This window comes from Mustela nigripes, chromosome 4, assembly GCF_022355385.1.
Source record: "Mustela nigripes isolate SB6536 chromosome 4, MUSNIG.SB6536, whole genome shotgun sequence".
In the NCBI taxonomy this organism is placed as follows: domain Eukaryota; kingdom Metazoa; phylum Chordata; class Mammalia; order Carnivora; family Mustelidae; genus Mustela; species Mustela nigripes.
The window spans coordinates 130,720,635-130,744,363 of record NC_081560.1 but is presented as its reverse complement, the minus strand read 5'-3'; the positions used below and the strand labels follow the sequence as shown (position 1 = coordinate 130,744,363).

General features: G+C 41.2%; 1 long non-coding RNA gene across 1 annotated transcript in view; it reads right to left on the bottom strand.

Moving 5' to 3' along the window:
- Nucleotides 1-17,474: 17,474 nt before the first annotated feature.
- Nucleotides 17,475-23,729, bottom strand: part of LOC132015210 (uncharacterized) — a 34,288-nt gene continuing 28,033 nt past the window's right edge. Inside the window, exon 3 of the long non-coding RNA XR_009403590.1 lies at nucleotides 17,475-18,369. This is a non-coding gene — a long non-coding RNA (uncharacterized LOC132015210). The remainder of the gene's footprint in view (nucleotides 18,370-23,729) is intronic.

Below are 23,729 nucleotides of genomic sequence, written 5' to 3'. Positions count from 1 at the left end.
AGTCCACCAGCAGTCCCATAATTATCTGAACCTTGAGATGAAAGCTCTTTTGAGTAAACTTTCTATAAAATTTTTAGCTTTCCCTACAACTGAGTTGGTATTTCTCAGATTTCCCTTCCATGCTTGGGTTGTACAGCCTTAGTGCCTTCATGATACTTCCCGGCTGGAAACATACCAGAAGGTCCCAGCACCCCAAGTCCTGCTCCAGCAGTTTCTGTCATATCTGCCAGAGCCCTCCTCCCAATCACAAGCAGGAGTGCTGCCCTCTGGCTCAGGTTTACCTGGCTCCACTTCCCAGCTCTTCCCTAAGTCTGCACAGTAAAAACTCCTGCACCCGCTTTGCCCTCCTTTGTCTTTTCCCAGCCCACAGGTGCATCTTTTGAAAATTATCTCCATGGAGCATGACTGGAAGTTCATACGAGTGCTGACTACAGCTTATATATAATGTGAACTGAAATGCTTATAGTTTCAGGACAAATTTACAGAAATAAATCCACACTTACAAATACTTCATAAGGGGAATATTACTGTAAATGGGAGACAGGGATTGAAGCAAATGGAGACAAAATACGGAAAGAAAACGATTCGTCTCCTCAAGCATTCCTGAAAAAATCTGTGTCTGCCATATATAATGTAGCTAAACTTGGGGATGGGGGTTAGAAGCAAGATGCTCTCAAGGATTTTTTTTTTTTTTCCCGTTAGAATGTTGGTTTCTTAGGAAGAGTGATCGTGCCACTTGTGTATTCTATCAAGAATCTTGAGTTCTAGTGGAAATTTGTTAAGTCCCAAATGATGATCCTTCATGACATAAATGATATAAGTTGAAATACTGAGATAGGAGCCAGACAGCACACTCGGTAGCATAAATAAAGCCAATCCTTTCCACTGAGCTTTTCTTTTCTACAGAAAAGAGAAGAGGAATTTATTGGAGAAAAAAAAGGAACCAAATACAGAGCCAGACATAAACCTACATAAACAAAGTCAATTGATCTTTGACCAAGGATCAAAGAAAATACAAAAAAGCAAAGGAAGTCTTTTCAATGAATGGTGTTGGACAACTATATATGCGAAAAAAAAATGAATTTAGACAAAGACTTTACATCCTTCACAAAAATTAACTCAAAATGGATCCCAGACCTAAAGGTAAAACACAAAACTATAAAACCCCTAGAAGAGAACACGGGAGAAAATTCAGATGACTTGAGATATGGCAACAACACTTTAGATACAACACCAAAGGCACAATCCATGAGAGAAATAATTGATAAACTTGATTTCATTAAAATTAAAAACTTCTGCTCTGTGAACGACCCTGTCAAGAGAATGAGAAGTCAGGCCACAGATTGGGAGAACATATTTGCAAAAGACACAACTGATCAAGGACTGTTACCCAAAATATACAAAGAACTCTTAAAACTCAACAGTAAGAGGCAGCTGGGTGGCTCAGTGGGTTAAGCCCTCTGCCTTAGGCTCAGGTCATGATTCCAGGGTCTTGGGATCGAGCCCCACATCGGGCTTTCTGCTCAGTGGGAAGCCTGCTTCCTTCTCTCTCTCTGCCTGCCTCTCTGCCTACTTGTGATCTCTGTCAGTCAAATAAATAAATAAAATCTTAAAAAAAAAAAAAAACTCAGCAATAAGAAATAAAACCCAATTCAAAAGTGGGCCAAGGACTTTAACAGACAACTTATCATAGAAGATATACAGATGCTGAATAAGCATATGTAAAGATGCTCCATGTCATATGTCATCAGGGAAATGCAAATTAAAACAACCATAAGATACCACCATACATGTATTAGAATGGCCATAATCCACAACATTGAAAGTACCAAATACTGGAGAGGAATTCTCTTCATTTGTCAGTTTGGCAGTTTCTTACAAAACTAAACATACTCTCACCGTACAATCCAACAATTACATTCTTTGGTATTAAGGCAAAAGAGCTGAAAACTTATGCCCGTGTAATAACCTGCACAGATATTTACAGGAGAGTTATTCATAACTGCTAACTTGGAAGCAACCACGATGACTTCAGTAGAGTAATGTGGTAGATTCAGAAAACAGAATGTTACTCAGCATGAAAAAGAAATGAGTTATTAAGCCATGATAAAATGTGGAGGAACCTTAAATATATAGTACAAAGCGAAAGAAGCCAATCCAAAAAGATTACATCTGTATGATTCCAACTATACGACATTCTAGAAAAGGCAAAACTATGGAGCAGTAAAAAAAAAAATCAGTGGGAGCTGAGGGATGAGGTAGGGGTTGTGAATCGTTGCAGCACGGGAATTTTAGAGTGGTGAAAATACACTGAATCACACCATAATGATGGATCCAAGTTAGCTGTTAGCATACGTTTGTCCAAAGCCAGAGAATGTGTAACGCCATGAGTGAATCATAACCTAAACTACAGACCTTGGGTGATTATGTTATGTCAATGTAGGAACATCAACTGTTTCAAATGTGCCAACTGGCTGGGGGATGTTGATAATGGGGAAGGTTATGTAGGTGTGGAGGCAGGCGAAATATGGGAAATCACTGTACCCTCCCCTCACTTTGCGGGGAACATAAACTCGCTCTAAAACAATTTCCTAAAAAAAAAAAAAAGGGGGGGGGGCAGGGGAGAACTAAACAGGGACTGGACTATGCTCACAGCCGCCATGTGCAACCTCTGATGTACGGAGAAACTGAGTTTCAGAAAAATGAAATAATGTACCCAAGTGCGCACACAATGTATTCGACCTTCAGACTGTGTCATAAGGCCAGCTATGCTAGTGGAAAGCTTAAAATAAGACCCACTCCCTTGATATAGGCATTTGCTCTCTCCCAGGCAAGTTTTGCATTTGGTGACAATCTGAACCACAAATCCTACTATGTGATTATCATACCTTAAGGAAACTGAAGCTGCATTTGGTACTAAACACGATTTCTAGAAACATAGATTGTTTTAACAATGAAATGTGAGATTGACCTGGACACAGAAATGCTCTTTCTCCACTCCTTTATGTGGGTTTTCCAAAGGAGTTAAAGGAAGGCTAAGAAGTTTTATGGTGAATTAATACTACTTCAGATACAATTTCAACGAACATGAACTGGAGTTGGATTAAGACAAATGTCTTAAAAGGCTCCATAAAGGAAGAAGGGCAGGGAAGGATGTGATTCCTCGCAGGCTTCTTCTTTTTTTTTTTTTTTTTTTAAAGATTTTATTTATTTATTTGACAGAGAGAGATCACAGGTAGGTAGAGAGGCTGGCAGAGAGAGAGAGGGAAGCAGGCTCCCTGCTGAGCAGAGAGCCCAATGTGGGACTCGATCCCAGGACTCTGAGATCATGACCTGAGCCGAAGGCAGCGGCTTAACCCACTGAGCCACCCAGGCACCCCTCCTCACAGGCTTCTTGATGAGGCACTTCCTGGGGGTCACGCAGGGAAATCAACAGCCAAGCAAACTTCAACTGGCCCAACTCAACACTAAGGGTTCGCTGATTACATGGTCCCTTCTCCCTAAGAGTCCCTGTCCAGGCTACTCCTTAATCCCCTGGGCCTCTGGGGTGTCTACTCTCATCCTTCAATCATCTCTTCATTGGGAGCACTATCCCATTTTCAGTACTGATTCTCAATTAGGAAACACTGCCAAGGCCAGCTGTGCCCTCTGCATCGGGATGCCCACCCCTCACCCCGCAGCTCCCACCCAATCCCTCTGCTTGGGTCTGAAGTCTAACACACCAGTGAATCACAGAACTGCTCTTAACATAACAGAGATATTTCCATGGATTTTCTATCTGACAACTTTTTATTTCACCGTCTTCCTGGTATCACATGGACCTCTGAAATGACTTATTGTATTTGACAGCAACTCAGCTATAATAAAAATCCAATGAGAAGTGCACTGCTGGTTTGGGTTTTTTTTGTTTGTTTTTTTTTTTAAGTCCAGAGTAAGAAAGCCCAGGGCTGCAAAGTTAGCAGAAGGAAGGAAATAACAAAGATCAGAGCAGAAATAATGAAATAAAGACCAGAAAAGCAATAGAAAAGAATCAATGAAACCAAGGGTTGGTTTTTTGAAAAGACAAAGAAAACTGACAAAGCTTTAGATAGATGAAGTAAGAAAAAAGAGAGAAGACTCAAATAAATTAAATCAGAAGAGAAAAAGGAGACATTACATCTGATATCACAAATATACAAAGGATCATCAAAGAGTACTATGAACAATTATGTCAACAGATTGGATAACCTAGAGGAAATGGATAAATTCCTAGAAATGCACAACCTACAAAGGCTAAATTATGAAGAAATAGAAAATCCAATAACAAGGAGATTGAATCAGTAATCAGAAATCTCCCAACAATGAAAAACCCAGGACCAGATGGTTTCCCTGGTAAATTCTACCAATTACCAATTACCAAAGACAAGTTAATACCAATCCTTCTCAAACTCTTCAAAAAAAAAGAAGAAAAAGAAGAAGAAGAAGAGGAGAGAACAATCCCAAACACATTTTATCAGACCAGAATTACCCTGATACCAAAGCTAGTTAAGGACACTACAAGGAGGAACATCTTGGTGGTTCAGTCGGTTAAGCATCTGTCTTTGGCTCAGGTCATGATCTCATGGTCCTGGGATAGAGCCCCACATCAGGCTCTACCTCAGCAAGGAGTCTGTTTCTACCTCTCTCTCTCTGTGATCACTCTCACTCTTGGTCTCTCTCAAATAAATAAATAAAATCTTTAAAAAAAAAAAAAAAAGACACTAAAAGGAAAGAGAGTAGAAATGGTAGGAGCTGTCAGTGCCTAGAGGGTTGGGGGAAATGAGGAGATGTTGGTCAAAGGGTAAAAGAGAGTAGATCTTAAACATTCTCACCATAAAAAGGAACTGGTAATTAAGTGAGGTGACAGAGGTGTTAGCTAGCACAACTGTAGTAATCATTTCACAATATATGTGTATCAAGTCAATATGTTGTACACCATAAATGTACACAATGTTACAGATCAATTATACTCAATAAAGATAGGGAAAAGGGGAAAACAATTGGCCATAAAAACAACAAAATCCCAAGGCTTGTATAGCATTACAGACAATAATAATAAAAGTAATAATAACAAATAGGACATACTTAGTACATGCTATGTACCAGGGACTATTTTAAACATTTTGCTTACATATGTTATCTTAGTTAGGAGGATTCTCTTATCACTACTCTGAGGGAGGTATTGTTTTTATTATTATTATTATTATTATTATTATTATTATTATTACCATTTTAGAAACATGGAAACTGAGGCATGGAAAGGTTTAAGACCTTAACAGCAAAAGATAATGGAAGGGTGCTTGGGTGGCACAGTTGGTTAAGCATCTGACTCTTGGTTTTGGCTCAGTCATGATCTCAGGATGCTGAGATCAAGTCTGGCATAAGACTCCACACTCAGGGGGGCACCTGGGTGGCTCCGTGGGTTAAAGCCTCTGCCTTCAGCTCAGTGGGATCGAGCCCCACATCGGGCTCTCTTGCTCAGCAGGGAGCCTGCTTCCCTCTCTCTCTGCCTGCCTCTCTGCATACTTGTGATCTCTGTCTGCCAAATAAATAAATAAAATCTTTAAAAAAAAAGACTCCACACTCAGCATGGAGTCAGCTTGGGTTCCTCTCTCTCTCTCTCTCTCTCTCTCTCTCTCTCTTTCTCTCTCTCTCTCAAATAAGAAGATAAATCTTAAAAAAATAAAGGGGTGAGAGGTTCGGAGAACCAGGTGGTGGGTATTAAAGAGGGCACAGATTGCATGGAGCACTGGGTGTGGTGCAAAAACAATGAATATGTTATGCTGAAAATAAATAAATAAATAAATAGATTTTTAAAAAATAATAATAAAGATAATGGAGTCATGATTCAAACCTGAATCATGTCCTTAACCTGTATACACTACTTCTACAATTAATTGTTCCCTTGAAGTGACTATCAAGGTCTCTTCTTTCCACTGTGAGTCACAGTCAATATTCTTTTTTAATATTCAAACAGTTCCCCAATTTTGATAAGAAGGGTCCCTTCAAGCTGACTTGAATTTCCTGTAATACACACCCATTACTTTTTGGCCCAACAAAATGTCTGAGATCACCTTGTATTGTGCCCTGCCTGCAGACTCTCAGATTTTTCAGGGAGCCCCAAAGAATCAATACTTCTTATATTTCTACCACCCAAGAAAAGTATAATAAAAGGTCCCAAAAGCAACTAATACCAACCAATACCTTTAATAGGACATAATCATTTTCTAGTTCATTAGAGTCCTGGTTAGATTTTTATTGCCAAGAATAAATGTTTAAAGTAATAAGATTTGTCTTCATTAAAGTCAGTATTCCCTAAGGAGTCAAAGAAATGACAGATGAGTAAAGCCAGGACTTTGGGATTTGATCCTCAGAGTGAAGAGTTTAGCTCAGTTCAAAACGTCATAGGCAATCAAAGCACAGAGTCTTACTTAATCTGACAAAGAATCCTTCCCAAAAGACATATTAATGAAATTTAACTTATTAAGTTGCTAATTATTGTATGCTGTCATCACTGTTAAATCAAGACATTAATCACATCATCGTTCCTGAATCCTTCAAGGACTTCGTCCTAATCATACGCTGTGCCCAACTTATGCATACTTTAAAAGCAAAGTAGGTCACCTGGACCAGAAATTTCCCCTTTTGCCCCCAAAGGGAATAGTTTCTTTTTTCTTTTAAGATTTTATTTATTTATTTGACAGAGAGACAGAGATCACAAGTAGGCAGAGAGAGAGAGGTAAGCAGGCTCCCTGCTGAGCAGAGAGCTTGATGTGGGGCTCAATCCCACGACCCTGAGATCATGACCCTAGCCGAAGGTAGCGGCTTAATCCACTGAGCCACCCAGGCACCCGGGAATAAAGTTTCTATAAATCCCAAGAAGTTTCCCAGAAGACAAACTCTACCATGCTCCTTTAAAAAATACTACACTTCACACCATAAAACCCAGTTCTACTTTTGCTTTTACTTAGAATTTACAAATATGTGAATAAACCAAATGACTCTAGAGCATACACAGGAAGTAAATGAACCTCGGTATCAGATCAAATGTGAGCCTGAATCCCAGCTCCAAACCTTATGAATTCTGTGATCCTAGGTGAGTTATTAGATTGCTCTATGGTGGGACACCTGTGTGGCTCAGTCACTTAACCATCTGCCTTCTGCTCAAGTCGTGATTCCAGAATCCTGGAGTCCAGCCCCACATTTGCTTCTCCCACTTCCTCTGCCCCTCCCTCTGCTTGTGCTCTCTCTCTCTCTCTCTCTCTCTCAGATAAATAAATATAAATCTTTTAAAAAATGTCTCTATGTCTTGGTCTCCTCATCTGTTAAGTGGGTTATTATAGGGGTTGAATAAGATCATTCATGCCTGCACCTGGGATAAAGCCCAGAAAGTGAGTGTCCAGTAATGGTTAGCTACTGCTATTATTAGTTTTCTTCTTTTATCTCTACTGACTGTAATTACCAGTGCCACCTGTATAAATCAGATTAGGCCAAATGATTCTTCAGCGACATGTTAATCCAAAATCTCACTGGTTGAAACAGATGAAAGTTATTTCACACACAAGCAAAGACCACATTAGGTCCTGGCAATTCTCCAGGGCAATGCCCCTGTGTGGAGACTCAAAAATTGAGGCTGCTTTAGTGTCTCTACCGTCCAGCAGCCTGGTGCCTGCCTTGACCCGGAACTTCTACCCCCAGACTCAACTGGTAGTACAGCTTCCCAGCCTCACATTGGTGTTGGATGGGAAAGCCCATGCTTAAGACATCAGGCCTCCGAGACATTCAAGCAAAGAATGAATGGTCACTTTTCCAGAGCAGAATAGAAACTCATGCATCATCAGAAAGGGTAGCTACCAAAAGAATATGGCTGCACAAATACCAGGATCTGATCAGATAAAACAATATAAGGAAATTCTTGGCGCCCAAAAAAATTTACAGAAACCTCCTTTTTGGACTATGTTACAGACCACACAACAAAAGAAGTAAAACCTGATGATACCACCTGTTCAGAACGCTAAAAATATTTTTAAATGAGGGGCGCCTGGATGGCTCAGTTGGTTGAGCATCTGGCTCTTGGTTTTGGCTCAGGTCATGATCTCAGGGTCATGAGATGGAGCCCTGTGTCAGGCTCTGTGCTCAGTGCAGAGTCTGCTTGAGATTCTCTCTCTGTCCCTCTCCTTCTGCCTCCCCCCCGAACCCTCTCTAAAATAAATAAATAAATCTTTAAAAACATATATGTATATTTTAATGATGCAAAGAATATCCAAGAGAGTTCAGGAATATCATGTGCAGCAGAACAAAGACATGGCGGCCAAAGGACTCTTTGTCCAACCATGATAAAGAAGTCTTGATGGATGGACTTTAGAGAAAAGATTGCCAACAGCTACTGCTCTGGAAATAAGGATTCATCTGACAGAAATGCTTAGAGCAAAAACAACCATGATAAACTGTCCATCTGCTAAACTACTTGGCAGATGGAAACCAGTGGAGAAAAAAAATTACTATTTACCAGGAATAATCAAAATAGAAGCTCTTGTTTGGTGAAAATAGTAAGATGCAACATTTGTTGAACCTTTAATATTCAGCAGGTCAGTCATTTGATTAGAAAAATAAACTACTGCTTATTCACCTGTGATTATTAATTTTAAAGCAAAATATGGGTATACTCACATATAAGAAATAAAAAATTTTATTACTAAAATAAATGGAAATTTCACTGAATGGTTATTCATATTATATGGTACCATAGTATTCTAACTAGACTCTGGATATGTTGCGATGGTTTTTTGGGGGGGTTTTGTTTGTTTGTTTGTTTGTTTGTTTGTTTTTATTGGACAGAGAGACACAGCAAGAGAGGTAACCCAGGCAAGGGGAGTGTGAGTGGGAGAAGGAGACTTCCCACTGAGCAGGGGCCCCTATGTGGGGCTCAATTCCCATAGGATCATGACCTGAGCCAAAGGCAGACACTTAATGACTGAGCCACCCAAGCACCCCTGTTGCAATGTTTTTCAATCAGCCTCATCCTCCAAGTACTCCTTTCATTCATTCTTGCTTTAAGTTGATGGTAAAATACATAAATTACTTGTCAAAACACAAACAAATGAATATATAATTAAGGCTGTTTTAACCTTGCATTTCTGTCATTTCAGGCAACAGTCTCCTCTATGACTGCTAAGATGGGAAGAAAATGGAAGAAACATGTTGGCTTTTCCACTGTCATACGTCACTCCCATTCAGATTTTGTTGGCCAGAACCATCACATGGCTCTGCTTAGGTCCAAGCAGGCCAAGCAGTCCTATATTCCCAAGAAGGGAGACCTGGATATTGGTTTGCACTACTAACTTTTCTTTTCTTTTTTCTTTTTTTTTTTTTTAAGATTTTATTTATTAATTTGACAGAGAGAAATCACAAGTAGACGGAGAAGCAGCCAGAGAGAGAGAGAGGGGGAAGCAGGCTCTCCGCTGAGCAGAGAGCCCAATGCGGGACTCGATCCCAGGACTCTGAGATCATGACCTGAGCTGAAGGCAGCGGCTTAACCCACTGAGCCACCCAGGCGCCCCATGCACTACTAACTTTTCCATCCCTAAGTACTGAAGTTACTAATATAAACAAACTAAAATAAATGCATGGGCTATCTTGAGTCCTAACTTCATGCTTAATCAGTATCTTGTCTGGGTTGCTTTCATAACAGAAAATAAAGACAAAATCAATTTTTAATTGCAATGTTCATGAAGCTGACCATTTTTATGCACAATTCCACTTCCTTTAAAAGAAATGTCCCACAGATCATATTGTTTTCAAAAGAAAGAAGCTCATTATTCTTTTGTGGCAAAATTCACTGGCATTTCCTTAAAACCCTAGCTCTTAATTATACTGTGATTAAACTCCTTATGTACTTTTAGTTTGTAGAATATCCTTAACATATTTCTACCCTCAGGGAGAAATATTTATCCCAAAGCAATTCTTTTTTATTTAAAGAAATAAATGACGACTGATAATTTTAGAATCAGACAACTAAAAGAAACTTCAAAAGATAAAATTCTTTTTTTCCCAATATTTTATTATTAGAAATAACATCATAATTAATAACCCTGGACATATATCCATGAATTGTTACTGAAATGAAAACTTCAGTACTGTTCAAATTTACTTCCTTGTACTCCATGTACATTCCACATTAACCAATTATAAAGAGATACAATTCTATCATCAAACATTTACTGAGCCCTTTCCATATGTAAGCAGTTATATACATATCAACCCAAAATGGATGATAGCTCAGAAAATGCAAAAATTAATGTCACAGTGTCCCTGCCTGAGAACCTTACAATATATATGAATAAAATATTCTTTAGGATCACCGAAAGAATAAATGCTTCTGACTTGAGGAAGGTTTATCAGAGAAAGTTCTGCGCTTTAAAAGCTTCTGGTAGTCAGAGCAATGGTGGGGACAGATAATGGACATTCTAGGGTAAAGAAAACATGAATAAAGAAAGGAAAGCAGATCCATTCTGAGTACCACAAGAAGCTTGTCTATGTCCTCTAAATAAAGAGTCTGTGTGTTGCTTTGATAAGTGCAAGGAAGAGGTAAGCTAGCTTTTCTCAACAAAGATAAGTATGGTCTAGAGTTACCATAAAGAATGAGAAAATAGGGGCACTTGGGTGGCTCAATTGGTTAAGTGCCTGTCTTTGGCTCTGGTCATGATCCCAGGGTCCTGAGATTGAGCTCCATGTCAAGCTCTCTGCTCAGCAAGGAGCCTGCTTCTCCCTCTCCCTCTGTTGCCCCCGTCGACCCTGCCCCACTTATATTCTCTCTCTCTCAAATAAATACATAAATAAAATCTTTAAAAACAAACCAAAAAAAAAAGAATGATCTCAAGAAACTTAAGATGTATATGATATGATAAATAGTGAAAACCACTTTCTGGGTGTCACAGGTGGGATGTTACAGTCGGGCCTCCATCACAGAGGGCGCTGAATACCAGAGAAAGGATGCTTGAATAGGAAGAAATAAGGCAGCTGAACGAAGACCAGAGAGGAAAAGTTTCAAAGCAAGCCATTCTGTTCAGGAGTGACTGTCAGTTGGGGAGTGAGGAAGTGATGAAGACCTGCAGTAGAAGCAATGACGGAAGGAGTGGTGGGCAAAGAAAAGATGGATTTGACTGTAAATTCTTGGACACTGATCAGTTGTAAATATAAGGAGACAAGAGAAGGATTTAAGAGCTCTAGCCTAATGGATGGTGTCTATCATTTCAGGGAACCCAGCAAGATAAGCTATGTAAGAAAAAAGCTAATCCATCCATTGAGGACCCACAAAATTTTGAATATTAACAGTTTTTTGTCCCAGATGTACTATATGCTAATTGTTTGATCTTGAACAAGTTGCTAACCTCTGAGTAACCAGGGTCCTGGGATCGAGCCCTACATCGGGCTCCCTGCTCCGCGGGAAGCCTGCTTCTCCCTCTCCCATTCCCCCTGCTTATGTTTCCAGTCTTGCTGTCCCTCTCTCTGTGTCAAATAAATAAATAAAATCTTTAAAAAAAAAAAAAAAAAAAAAGAGCTCTGCCCTAATGCCTGAGCATAGCAGGAGGTCAATAGTGTTAGCTAGCTTCATTATTATTACTACTACCATCATCATTATGCTTGTGATCCCTGTGGAGATGCCTGAAAGACTGCTGGAAATCAGTGCTCATGAGACAGATGAGGATTTGAGAGGGAGATTTATGGTAACATAGACCTGAAAACTGAGTGAGTGAAATAAAAGAGGAGGAGGGGCACCTGCATGGCTCAATGGGTTGTCTGGCTTCAACTCAGGTCATAATCTCAGAGAGCCCTGCATTGGGCTCTCTGCTTGGCAGGGAGCCTGCTTCTCCCTCTGCCCCTCATCCCTCTCGTGCTCTCACTCTCTCTTGCAAATAAATAAATAAAATCTAAAAAAAGGGGGGGGGGGAGGAGGAGATGGCCAAAAGATGGGTGTTGTTGAGGAGTGGGCTGAGATCAGAGCTTTCATATAAGGGATGAGTGGAACAATAGGCATCAATGAGACTCTCTAGGAGACACAATGAGCCATTCTTTGCCCTGCTCCTGAGCACTACATGGCTGTACCAGATATGTCCAGGCACAGGGAGACAACATCTTTGGATTCAGATCTTCTCTACACAGTTAAATGTCCACAGAAGCCCAAGCCCAGTATCATCTCTCTTACAAGTGTTTAAGATTCAGAACTGTTCTTCATGAATCATACAATGTCACCAGAAACCTCTTAATCATCTCACTATTTGTTTTCCAGGAACAGAAACTGAGGCACAGGTCAAATTTCAGTTAATGACAAAGTCTAGACTTAAGTTGTCAAACAGAATGCCACAAAGCCTACAGGGAGTATGTCATTGAACCTACCGGTCTGGGAATGTGATAATGCCTTAAAGGGTGCTTTCGATCTTGAACTAAGTTTGGGGTGAAATTGTTTCTTCTCAAAGACTTTGCTTCCTCGGGCTTCTCAACCTCAGCATCATTATTAATATTTGGGGCTGGACAACTCTTTATTGCCGGGGGCTGCCATTTCTACTGTAGAATGTTTAAAGCATCCCCTCTACCAGCTAGATGCCAGTAGCCTCACCCCCAACCCATTTGTGACAACCAAAAACATCCACAGACATCCCATGTGTCTCCTGGGGGACAAAATTTCCCCAAGTTGAGAATCATTATTCTGACAGATACATGTTAATGATTTCTATTATAAATGATAAACTAGGGGCACCTGGGTGGCTCAGTGGGCTAAAGCCTCTGCCTTCGGCTCAGATCATGATCCCGGGGTCCTGGCATCGAGCCCCACATCAGGCTCTCACTGAGCGGGGAACCTGCTTCCTCCTCTCTCTCCCTGCTTCTCTGCCTACTTGTGATCTCTGTCAAATAAATAAATAAAATATTAAAAAAAAAAAAGAAATGATAAACTCACTGAAAGTCCAGAGTTGTAAAATACATGTACAGATTAATAAAATTGTAACTTGCTTCCTTTTGGCTTGTGATCTTGGAAAGCATTTATCTATCTCCTTTAGGAAAAAAGGCATTAGTGTTTGGTTATCTGATATTAAAATAGCCATTTTATTAAATACCCATTTCAATCATGCAAATAAGTGAAATACTCTAAATCATCATTCAAAAGTTCAAATGATTAAAGATGAAATACTGATTTAGGAAATATGGCAAAAAAATAAAAATTCATTTCTCAGCATTCTACCAAATATATGCTTAAATATCTAAACCCCAGCTTTTCTTTTTCCCCCAGAAAGAGAGGTGGGGGGAGGAGGAGGGGGTACAGAGGGAGAGAGAGAATCTTAAGCAGGATCCAGCTGGAAGACCAACCCCGGGCTCAGGGCTCAATCTTACAACCCCAAGATCATATACTGAGCCAAAATCAAGAGTCAGATGCTAACCAACTGATCCACCCAGATGCCCCTAAACCCTAGTTTTTCTAATTGCTCTGTCTATACCTGTGTTTCCACAAAAATGTTTCACAAAACCCTGGTTTCAAGAGATACTAATAGACATTCAGTGGGAGAAAGATTTTATACTCAAGCAAATCTGGGAAATGCCGGGTTAGACAAAGTTAAACAGTTTTCTTTCCCACACAGCTCAGCAGAGCCTCTATGATATGTATGAGCAATGTAAAATTCCATAAAGCACACATGAGGTGGGTTGTTTCTCTACCATAATTGACTAATGTTCCCTAGAGCATGCTGGAAAGCCCGGCACTACCCCTGGCTATCTCAATAGCTCCTCTGGTCCTACTGACTAAGGTCTAGAACTGCAAAGACCACATGATGTAGAAGCAAAAAACAGCAGAATGCCAGTCTGGATGTGCAGATCAGCTACTAACAATTTGTAGCCATAGCACTGTACAGTTTCTCATGCAGGCACTAAATTTAATTTAACTTCTCATTCAGGAATTGCTGTTATACCCACAAGTATCTGTTGGGTTGTTGGGGGGGGGGCGGTGTTTGGTTTTTTTATGGTAAACAATGGGAATTGATCCTGCTCTATTAAGCTAAAAAGAGGCATTTTTTTAAAAAATATTCTGGGCATTGAATTCTCAGCATTGTGAAGGAAGAACCAAACACCACAGCCACCAGCCAGGACAGGAAGCAGGGTTGCCCCGGGAAAAGCTGCTTGGGCTCCAGCCATCAAGTGGCCCATCTTCAAACCATCTTCTATCTGGTATCTCCCCTAAAGTTTCAAATCCCAGGAGAAGATGTTGATTGGCTTAGCCTGGGTCAGGTGCCTACCATCCTTCTCCCCCACAAGACCATGATCATGGTCATGCCTGACATCCCATGATCGACAGCCCTTGCTGTCGATATAGAATGACATGGAAGAGCGCTAATTCCCCCAAAACATGGATGCGGAACAGAAAAATAAAATATGTGCTTTACATTCACTGAGCAGGAAAAGGAGACATGGGCTTTACTTTGTCCCACCAGTCCTGTCCCCTCTACTTCACCGAGAGCACTGAGGTATTCCGAAAGGCTAAGCTTTCTTCTTCAATCACCTTAAACAGACTTGAGAGCCTGCCATTCAGAGAACTCAAAAAAGTCCTTTTGAGTCCTTCTTCTAAGAAACCTGGCGTTGTTGATTAATGACTCCCAAGGAAGAGACATTTAGTCTAATTATCAGCTAAGCTCATTCATTCTTAACAACCACTAAAGAAACAAGGACAGAAAATTTAAGGCAATGTGAGGAGGAAGAGGAAGAGTTTAAAGACAAACGTAACAAATCAATTCTTCCCAACCTCCAAATGACCCATGTAAAGGAATTTAGTTAGGCAGCTGCCCTTTCTCCCTCCTCAGTCTATAGGCCCTAAGCTTTTCTTAGTAATTCTAAAATTCTTTTGATAATCATCAATTTCTGTGAAAACAGAGGGGAGTCTGTTTTATGATAATGTTTTTTGATCCCAGACTTAGATGATGTCTCTGCCTCTGGGGAAATTCCTTCTACAAGAAGAACGTTTTCTTTAGGCCACTGTGTTTTAAGTATTTGCCATCAGTACACTTTATCTGCCGGAGCAGGACAACACTAAAGTTAGCATGTTGGGTGATTTTTATTTTTATATTTGAGCCTGCCTAAAAAAGTAAATAAATGAAAACTTTCTTGGGCAAGTTCTCATTTGGGCTTAATTATTTGCTTATCTTTGTTGTAGCTAAAGTCTCAATTTTACTGGAAAGAATGAAAGAAGAAAAGCAAGATTTCTAACTAAGATTTTAAACTACATTCATTTTTGTGAAATGAACTACATTCACTTTGGTCATCTGTTTTTCTGGGGTGGAAGAAAGTTTCCAATGATCTTGATTTATTTATCCATTTTATTATATAGAAAATAGAAATTCAAGTAAGATATTATATTGCTTGAGAAAGGACAAATGGGGATAATCAACACATCTTATAAGCACTTCTTCCGAAGGAAACATCTCATTTAATATTCCAGTTCTGCAGAAAACAGCAAGTAGAATGGAAAATCACCTATTGCACTAAAAAGCCACACTCCACACTAAAAAGTCTCTCCCTTCCTCTCCTTTACCGCAACCACCCTCGACACTTCTGTGGAGGTCGAGAAAAATTAAGTCCATCCCACCTGAGGTTTAGCCTTAGCATGAGTACAGCCATCTTAGCTCTGGCAGCCATCTCAGACCCCTGTGCCCAAGGGCTGAACTTTCCCCTACTTTACTTTAGTTCTAAGGACCCCCACCGTGCTTTGGTTCCAGGAAGCCCCACCCTGCTTTAGTAACAGGAACCCATAAATACCCCTGCCTTAACTAAACTCGGGGTCCAAGTCCCTACTCCTCTGTGTCAGGTATACTTGGGCCCAAGCTTAAGCTTGTCAAATAAACCCTCATGTGATTGCACCGGTGTTGGCTCCTTGGTGGTCTCTCAGACGCGAAAACTCGGGTACAACACTTCTGACACCAGTTGTGTGGGTTTTCCAGACATCAAGCAATTCTACACCAGCAGGATGTCCCATAATCCAATTCAATTCTGAATTCAAGTCAATTCCATTCCATTCTAATCAGAGTTAGCGCCAACCCCACAACTTTCAGGGTTGAGTCTCACAGGAGTGTCCCCTCACTCAGATGCCAATCCCAAATGCTAGGTCCCCACGTTACTCCCAGCTTCTGCCTGACTTTGTTTCAAGCCAGAGCTTCCCATGACTCCCTGCTGTGGAGTCAATCATTTGCTCAAATGGTTCACAGAACACAGGGTAACACATTTACCAGTTTATTATATAATAAAGGACGCAGGTGAGCAGCCTTATGAAGAGATACATAGAAGGAGGACTGAAAGGGTCCCAAGCACAGGAGCCGCTGTCCCTTTGCAGCTGGGGTACACTATCTTCCCCATTCATGGATGTGTTCACCCATCTGGAAGATACTCAAACCCCACTCTATTTGGATTTTTACAGAGGTTTAGTAGGTAAGTATGAGCATCTAGTAACTCCATTTCCCGCCCCTCTCCCTCTCTTGTGAATGGAAGGTGAGACTGAAAATTCCAAGCTTCTAATCATGCCTTGGTCTTTCTGGTGACCAGTCCCATGGAGGCCCATCAAGAACCACCTCTTTAGAACAAAAGAAACTGCTGTCACCTAGGAAATTCCAAGGGATTTGGGAGCTGTGTCAGCAACTGGAGTCCATGACTAAGTGTTAGAAGAAAAGATTCTCATAGCACCCTAATTTACAAAGGTTTTAGGAACTTTGTGTCAGGAACGTGGGGCATTCAGTATTTCTTATTATCTCACACATATCCACCAATGAACAATTATAAAGGATGCTGGCTATGTTCTATTGTTTTATTTTTTCCTTATTTCCTCTGTGTGAAAAGAAGGAGCCATGCACTTTTTTTAAAAAGGGGGTTCTGGGGCGCCTGGGTGGCTCCGTGGGTTAAGCCTCTGCCTTCGACTCAGGTCATGATCTCAGGGTCCTGGGATGGAGCCCTGCATTGGGCTCTCTGATGAGCAGGGAGCCTGCTTCCCCTAGCACCCCCACACACACACCGCCTCCACCCTGCCTGCCTCTCTGACTACTTGTGATCTCTCTTTCAAATAAATAAATAAAATCTTTTTAAAAGGGGGAGGGGTTCTGTAGAGAGAAAATTCACCTCTGCATCCAGCCCTGGGGGAGGAAAGAGCTGCTGTCTGCAAATCCACCCACCACCATTTACTCAAACAGAAAAAGAAGAAGAGAATACCAAATAGAAGAAAGAAAAAAAAAAAAAAAACTACCAGCCCCCACACATCACTGATAATGCCTCAGGCATACATGGATCTACCCAGTAGTATCTAATGACAAGATTTGTAGGAGGCATTTATCTTTGAAATAAATTTGAAAAGATGTTTTTTAATCTAGTTTAAAATTTGTATTGAGTAAATCCTAAATAGCAAAATCTCAAAGTAGGAAGAGAGGTTATTTACATTCAAGGAGACAGAATTGGTTAATCAGAACTAAAAAATTACAGCTCTGCTGGGTATGCATTTTAATTTGGTCTGCCGTCGAGGGCATTGTTAGTCGGAGCAATTACGGAATGAACCCACAGCCTGGAAGTCATCATCCACGGAGGGTTTCCTGTAGGTTGTAGGTATAATAATATTCTTCCTTTTCACCTTCTGGCCATCCGAACAGCATAACAAATTAAAGAAAACATTTTTTCCGTATTTAGCAAACTCGGTGTGATTTTGGCAATGGGGAGAGCCGCAATAACTGGGGAGAATGGCGGGATCTTGCCAGTAGGGGGCGTTCACGCCAAATTAGCAACCGAGAGCTTCGGAAATGGGAGTTCGCGGGAGAGTAACTCGAGAGGACTAGGCTTACCAGTCACAGCCCCTAACAAAGGCAGAGTGAAGTCATTTATGGGAGGGCATACGTGCACGTAATCGCACGGGCCCAGGTGCTTTGAGAGAAACCTCAGTGGCCTGTGGGAGGGCCGCTGGGCGCAGGCGTTCCCGAGCGCGCTGCCAAGCTGCGTCCTTTCCCAAGGTCAGCTGTATCAGTCAGAAAGCCGAGTTAAATCACAATCCCGAAGCAGGTTCCGGACTCCAAACTCCAAGACATTCCCCCTTGTGATTAACTTGGCTTCTCACACACACGCAGGGCAGGGCGGAAGACAGGCCACACGGCAAACAAGACGACAGAAGGGTGCCGGACGTGGACGAACCCCACGCGCAGTCGGTGTAGGGGCGCGCGGTTGAGGCGAGGCTTCGGGGGTCCGGGGGCAGCTCTGGGCACTTAGGGCTGCTTACCTTCAAGCAGGCAAGGCTCTCGGTTCTGGTCGGAGATCCCTCGGGCAGAGCCTTCAGCAGCAGTTGCCTTTCTAAAGTGGTCAGACGTGGAGAGGTCAGGTCTGAAATTTCTGACATTGTGCTGCCAAAACCCTCCCCTTTGTAAAGGGATCGAATCGGTCTCGAGTCCCTGCAGACCTGCTCTGGTTCTGCTCGTTTTCAGTTCTGGGGTGTCAGCTGACGGGGGTCCTGGCGATATCTCCCAGCTGCGGTACCTTTAACTGCTTGCTGCATTGCTTGACTCAGGCCCCTGCTTGACGTGAGAGACTCCATTTTGCTCTCTAGAGGGGCACAACAGATTCCATTTGATGTGTGTATCATAATTCATTTAGCCTTTTATTTGCACCTCCAAACCATTTTTTGTTTGGTGGTGTGTGTGTGTGTGAGAGAGAGAGTGTGTGTGTGTGTTTTGCTAGCACACATAATGCTAGGATTTATATCCAAAAATAAGAAATTTTTTTTCCTTTTCTGATTTTATTTATTTGAGGGATTGAAAGATAGTGAGAGGGAGCATGAGCAGGGAAGAGAGAGAAGCAGGCTCACAGAAAGCAGGGAGCCCAACTCGGGGCTTGATCCCAAGACCCTGAGATCATGACCTGAGCTAAAGGCCCACACTTAACTGACTGAGCCACTCATGCCCCCAAAATGAGAATTTTAGTGGACAAGTAGGTTACTCATTTTTCCCAAAACCTGTATTTTCGAAGAATTCCGTGGCCAGTATCCTACACATGTTATAATAAATGGTTAATCCTTGCAGATCTGAATAAAGATCTTTCACTACCCAAGTTGTCAGAGTCTCACTTTTAAGTAAGATTCATGCACTAATTTACTCTAATTCATCAAATATGGTTCTGTTTCCCTGGGGATACTCTCAAATTTCAGTCTCATTTTAAAAAAACAAACAAAACAAAAACTTGCCCCTTTTTCTCTACAAGATTATAGATCCATCATTTGCAAGAGAGTCCTTCAAAATTCTATAGCAGCTTTCTCCCAATAAACAAGCCTTGACTTCTTAAAATAGTATTGTACATGAGGGAAGATGAGAATTATGCCAAATGCTACTTTTGAATACACTCTTTTGCATAATGGAGAAAACAGTTAAGAAAAAATTGAGCTTTCTTGAAATATCTCCATATTTATTCATCTTTCATCAGGCCACAGAGAGAAGCCCTTCCAACACAGTGGCTTGGAGCCTCCAGCAGTCTCGGGTTCAAATCCTAATTTTGTATTTACTGGCTAGGTGACTTTAGAGAAGTTATCTTACTTGCTGAGCCTGTTTGTCTATATATTGGAGTATTCGTAAGTTCTTTTCAAAGCTGTTTGAAAAAAAGAGATAATGTATGCCCCTGGTATATAAACAATGCTTAATAAATGGTTGTTATTCTTAGTAAAATGGTGGTTAAATCATGTGATCTTCAAAGACACAGATCCCCAGCTCCTTCTAAGGAAGAGAGTCTAGGCTAACATTTTTCCATTGTAAAACACATAATAGGTCTTCTCTGGCAAGATTCGGGCTGCCAGGAAGGTCAGAACTAAACGTTGTACCACTTTTCCTTAAATATACAGAGGGCTGGCTTCGGCAACGTCATCCTGCTAGAGATCTGAACAGCTGTTTTCTAAATGCAATAAAAGCAAGTATACTTACAGAACAGAATATAAATATTGCTAACCTCCAAGGATTCTCTAAGGAATGGCATAGCTCACAGAAGTCAGAAGTGAGGGGAAGTGTTACTAAATTTCTCACCTTATATAGTGGAGTCAAGAGATAATGTTTACATATGATGGATCAGAAACAGATGTTCAAGTACATGCTTTATACTACTAAGGCAACCAGTAGAGGAATTAAAAATAATTACATTAACACATTTGGGAGGTAGAAGGGTAATGGAAGTGGGAGCTGTGTAAGTGAACAAAATCTCTGACAAGTTTAAAGTATATTATTTATCGTTCTTAAACACAGTTGTTAAACACTAGGAGAAAAGAAAACAAACAGTTAATGGTGATTATCTATGAGGACTGGACCTGGAAGTAGGGAGTTTTCCTCTTCATTTAAATTTTTTTGGCAGTGTTTGATTTTTATGTTTAATTAGTATGTACTTGACATATATAATAAATATCTCTTTAAAAGAAGGAAATGGAATGCCTAGGTAGCTCAGTAGGTTAAGCCTCTGCCTTCGGCTCAGGTCATGATCTCAGGGTCCTGGGATCCAGTTCTTTATTATGCTCTCTGCTCAGCAGGGAGCCTGCTTCCCTCTTTCTGCCTGCCTCTCTGCCTACTTGTGATCTCTCTCTCCCCATTAAACAAACAAATAAATAAATAAAGTCTTATTTTAAATAAAAAATAAAATAAAAGAAAGAAATGAATACTGTGTGGTTGCATGCTCCAAAATGATCCCCAACAATTCCCGCTTCCTAGTAATCATACCTTGTGTATTCCTCCTTCCAGATTGTACCAACGACAGCATATAACCAAAGTGATGGTACATCATTTCCAAGCTGAATGAGAAACTACAGCTTCTGTCTTGGGTGTTCTCTCTTTCCTGATACATCTTTTTCTCAAGATCACTGGCTCTGTGGGAAGCCATGTTGTAAAGAGCCCTGTGGAGAGGCCCATGCAGTGAGGAAATGATGTCTTGGCAAACAGCACCACTGAGTTTAGCCGGAAGCGGACCTCCCAGTCAGCTTTTTACACACAGCCAACGGCTTGACTGCAACCTAATGAGCGACTCTGACTTCATTAGGCATGCCTAATTCCTGACCCTCAGAAACTGTGTGAGATCATTGGTTGTTGTTTAAAGCTTCCAGGTTTGTTTGTTTTTTTTTTTTTTTAAGATTTTATTTATTTATTGACAGAGAGAAATCACAAGTAGATGGAGAGGCAGGCAGAGAGAGAGAGAGGGAAGCAGGCTCCCTGCTGAGCAGAGAGCCCGATGCGGGACTCGATCCCAGGACTCCGAGATCACGACCTGAGCCGAAGGCAGCGGCTTAACCCACTGAGCCACCCAGGCGCCCAAAGCTTCCAGGTTTTTGCATGACTTATTCCAGAGCAATAGATAACTACCACAGACGGCTACCCCTAGAGAAATAAAAGCAACTGAAAAGTCGTCATTGCAGGTATTAGAAGCTAAAGTTAGGAGCTCAGAAAGCTTGGTTCTAACTCAGGAAATCTCTTCCTAGCAATATCACTGAAATGCTAACTGGTTTTTCTGTGACCAGAGTCCCATTCCCTGCCTCCATCTCAGTGCAGCCCAACATTAACGCATCAGCCTGACTCTGACCCACGGTTTCTGTTTCCCATTCCTCTCCATCCTCTCATGTCCACAAGCCTAACCTCTCTCGCCTAGTTTATCCTGAAAGCAGAGCTAGAGATGATGGCTTACATTCAAGTGGTTTGTTTGGTAGTGGGATCCCAGGGGTCAGAAGTGAGGGGCAGGAGAGGACGGAGACCATTACAAGGATGTGATATCAAGTTGGCCAACACTCCACTCACCTTATCAAATGTATCTCCAATCTCCCCATCAGAAAAACAGAAAGGATGGGGCACCTGGGTGGCTCAGTTAGTTCAGGTCATGATCCCAGGGTGCTGAGATCAAGTCCCATGTCCGGCTCTCTGCTTAGCAGGAGTCTGCTTCTCCCTCTCACTCTCCTTCTGTGCGCTCTCTCTCTCTCTCTCTCTCTCTCTCTCTAATTAATTAATTAATTAATTAAATCTTTTAAAAAAGAAAAACAGAAAATAAACATGTGTCTGTTGGCTCCCAGTTCCACTGGTCAGGGGAGTCTCCACAGGATATTAATCCCCCAATATCCCCCTGTTAGGAATACTGAGTGCCACCCAGGGCCTGAAAGGGCACAGAAGCCCCAGAGCAGGAAGCTAGAAGCACATAGTTCTAGCCCAAGATTGTTGTGGGGTTGAAAAATGCATAAAGCTTCTCAAAACTCCAAGAGGAGCTCGTAGCCGAGGCTCTGGCTAGATTCAGGTGAGAGCAGCAGGACTTGGAGCCCTATACAAGACATCTTCCATACAACCCGCAGCCAAATAGTGCCAAATCCTATTTCACAGGCATACATCTCTCCCATCTCCTTCCCCCTTTTTTCCATTTCACAGCCACAGCTCTCACAGCCTCCTGCCACCAGGGTTTTTCTAAGGACACCTCAATGGACTAACTCCCAATGTTCTTTCTCATTTATCAAACCACCCCAATCACAGGCCAGGCCGAGCTCTGAGTCACAAAGTAATGATCGCTTTGCCTCCCAGCTCACCCTTGTAAAACCGCTCAGAGACAGGCTGGGCTGGTCACCCAGGGGCCGAAGCCAGGAGAATGAGTCCTTGCTGGGCCAGCCCGTTGGACAACACAGAATTCCAGACTGGAATCAAGAGATGTTTTCCACATCCTCCGTGACAACTGGGGTGAAGCTGTCACATACTGTGGGCTCAGGAAAGAAGGCCACAGTGAATTCAGGTAAATTGGAGAATATCTTTCACTAGTATTCAGTCTGACTCTCAAAAGCATTTCAACACTTCCAAAAAATAATCTATTCCATAACTTCGCAGCTAATTGGCTCCTCTGTATGCTGTATATGGCCTGGGGAAAATCATCTCCTGACATACTTTATGGATTAAAATATTAGGCAACATTCTATGATGTAACTTTTCTAAGAGTTGATGATGGATTTTTTTTTCTTTAATTTTCTTTGGCAGATTTCTTCACTTGATTCCTGCTTATATTACAAACATATTCCTTGAATCAGAGTAACCCAGATTCTGGTTTCAAGATAATTGTTCCATGCATACTACAAATCTAGTGTACCTTAATTACTTGTAATTAGTTGTACTGTAAACTCCAATCTGTTTAATTAGTTTTAATTAGCTTCATCAAAAACGAAACAGTCAATTGTTATAAGTTGTCTTGTTACACTGATGGAGAACACCTGGAATGGATAATTAGTTTCCCCCCCAACAACAAATTAACCTGGACTACAAGCTGTCATTAATAAATATTTCACCCCCACCCCGTTCTTGGAAAAAGCCTTAGATTAAGATCATACCATAAAGTCAAAATAAAGTCAAGTTGATTCTTCAAAATAATAAAATAATAGTAGTGTGGTATCTTTTGTCTGTCCTAAGGCAAGTCCTTCCCTAAACGGGTATGTATGTGTGAAAGTGCGTATGTAAATAACCACATCTAATCATATACATACAGATGACTTAGAAATGCATATAGAAGCACACACATTTTACATTATGTACCCCAGTCATTATCTTTATAGAAACCAAACTAGCACAGAAAATAGAAGTTTCTTTGCACATTTAATAAACAGTTACTCAGGGACAGCCTAAACCACCAAACAGGCATTTTTCCCATAACCCTGTGAAGAAGAGAATTTTTTCCTT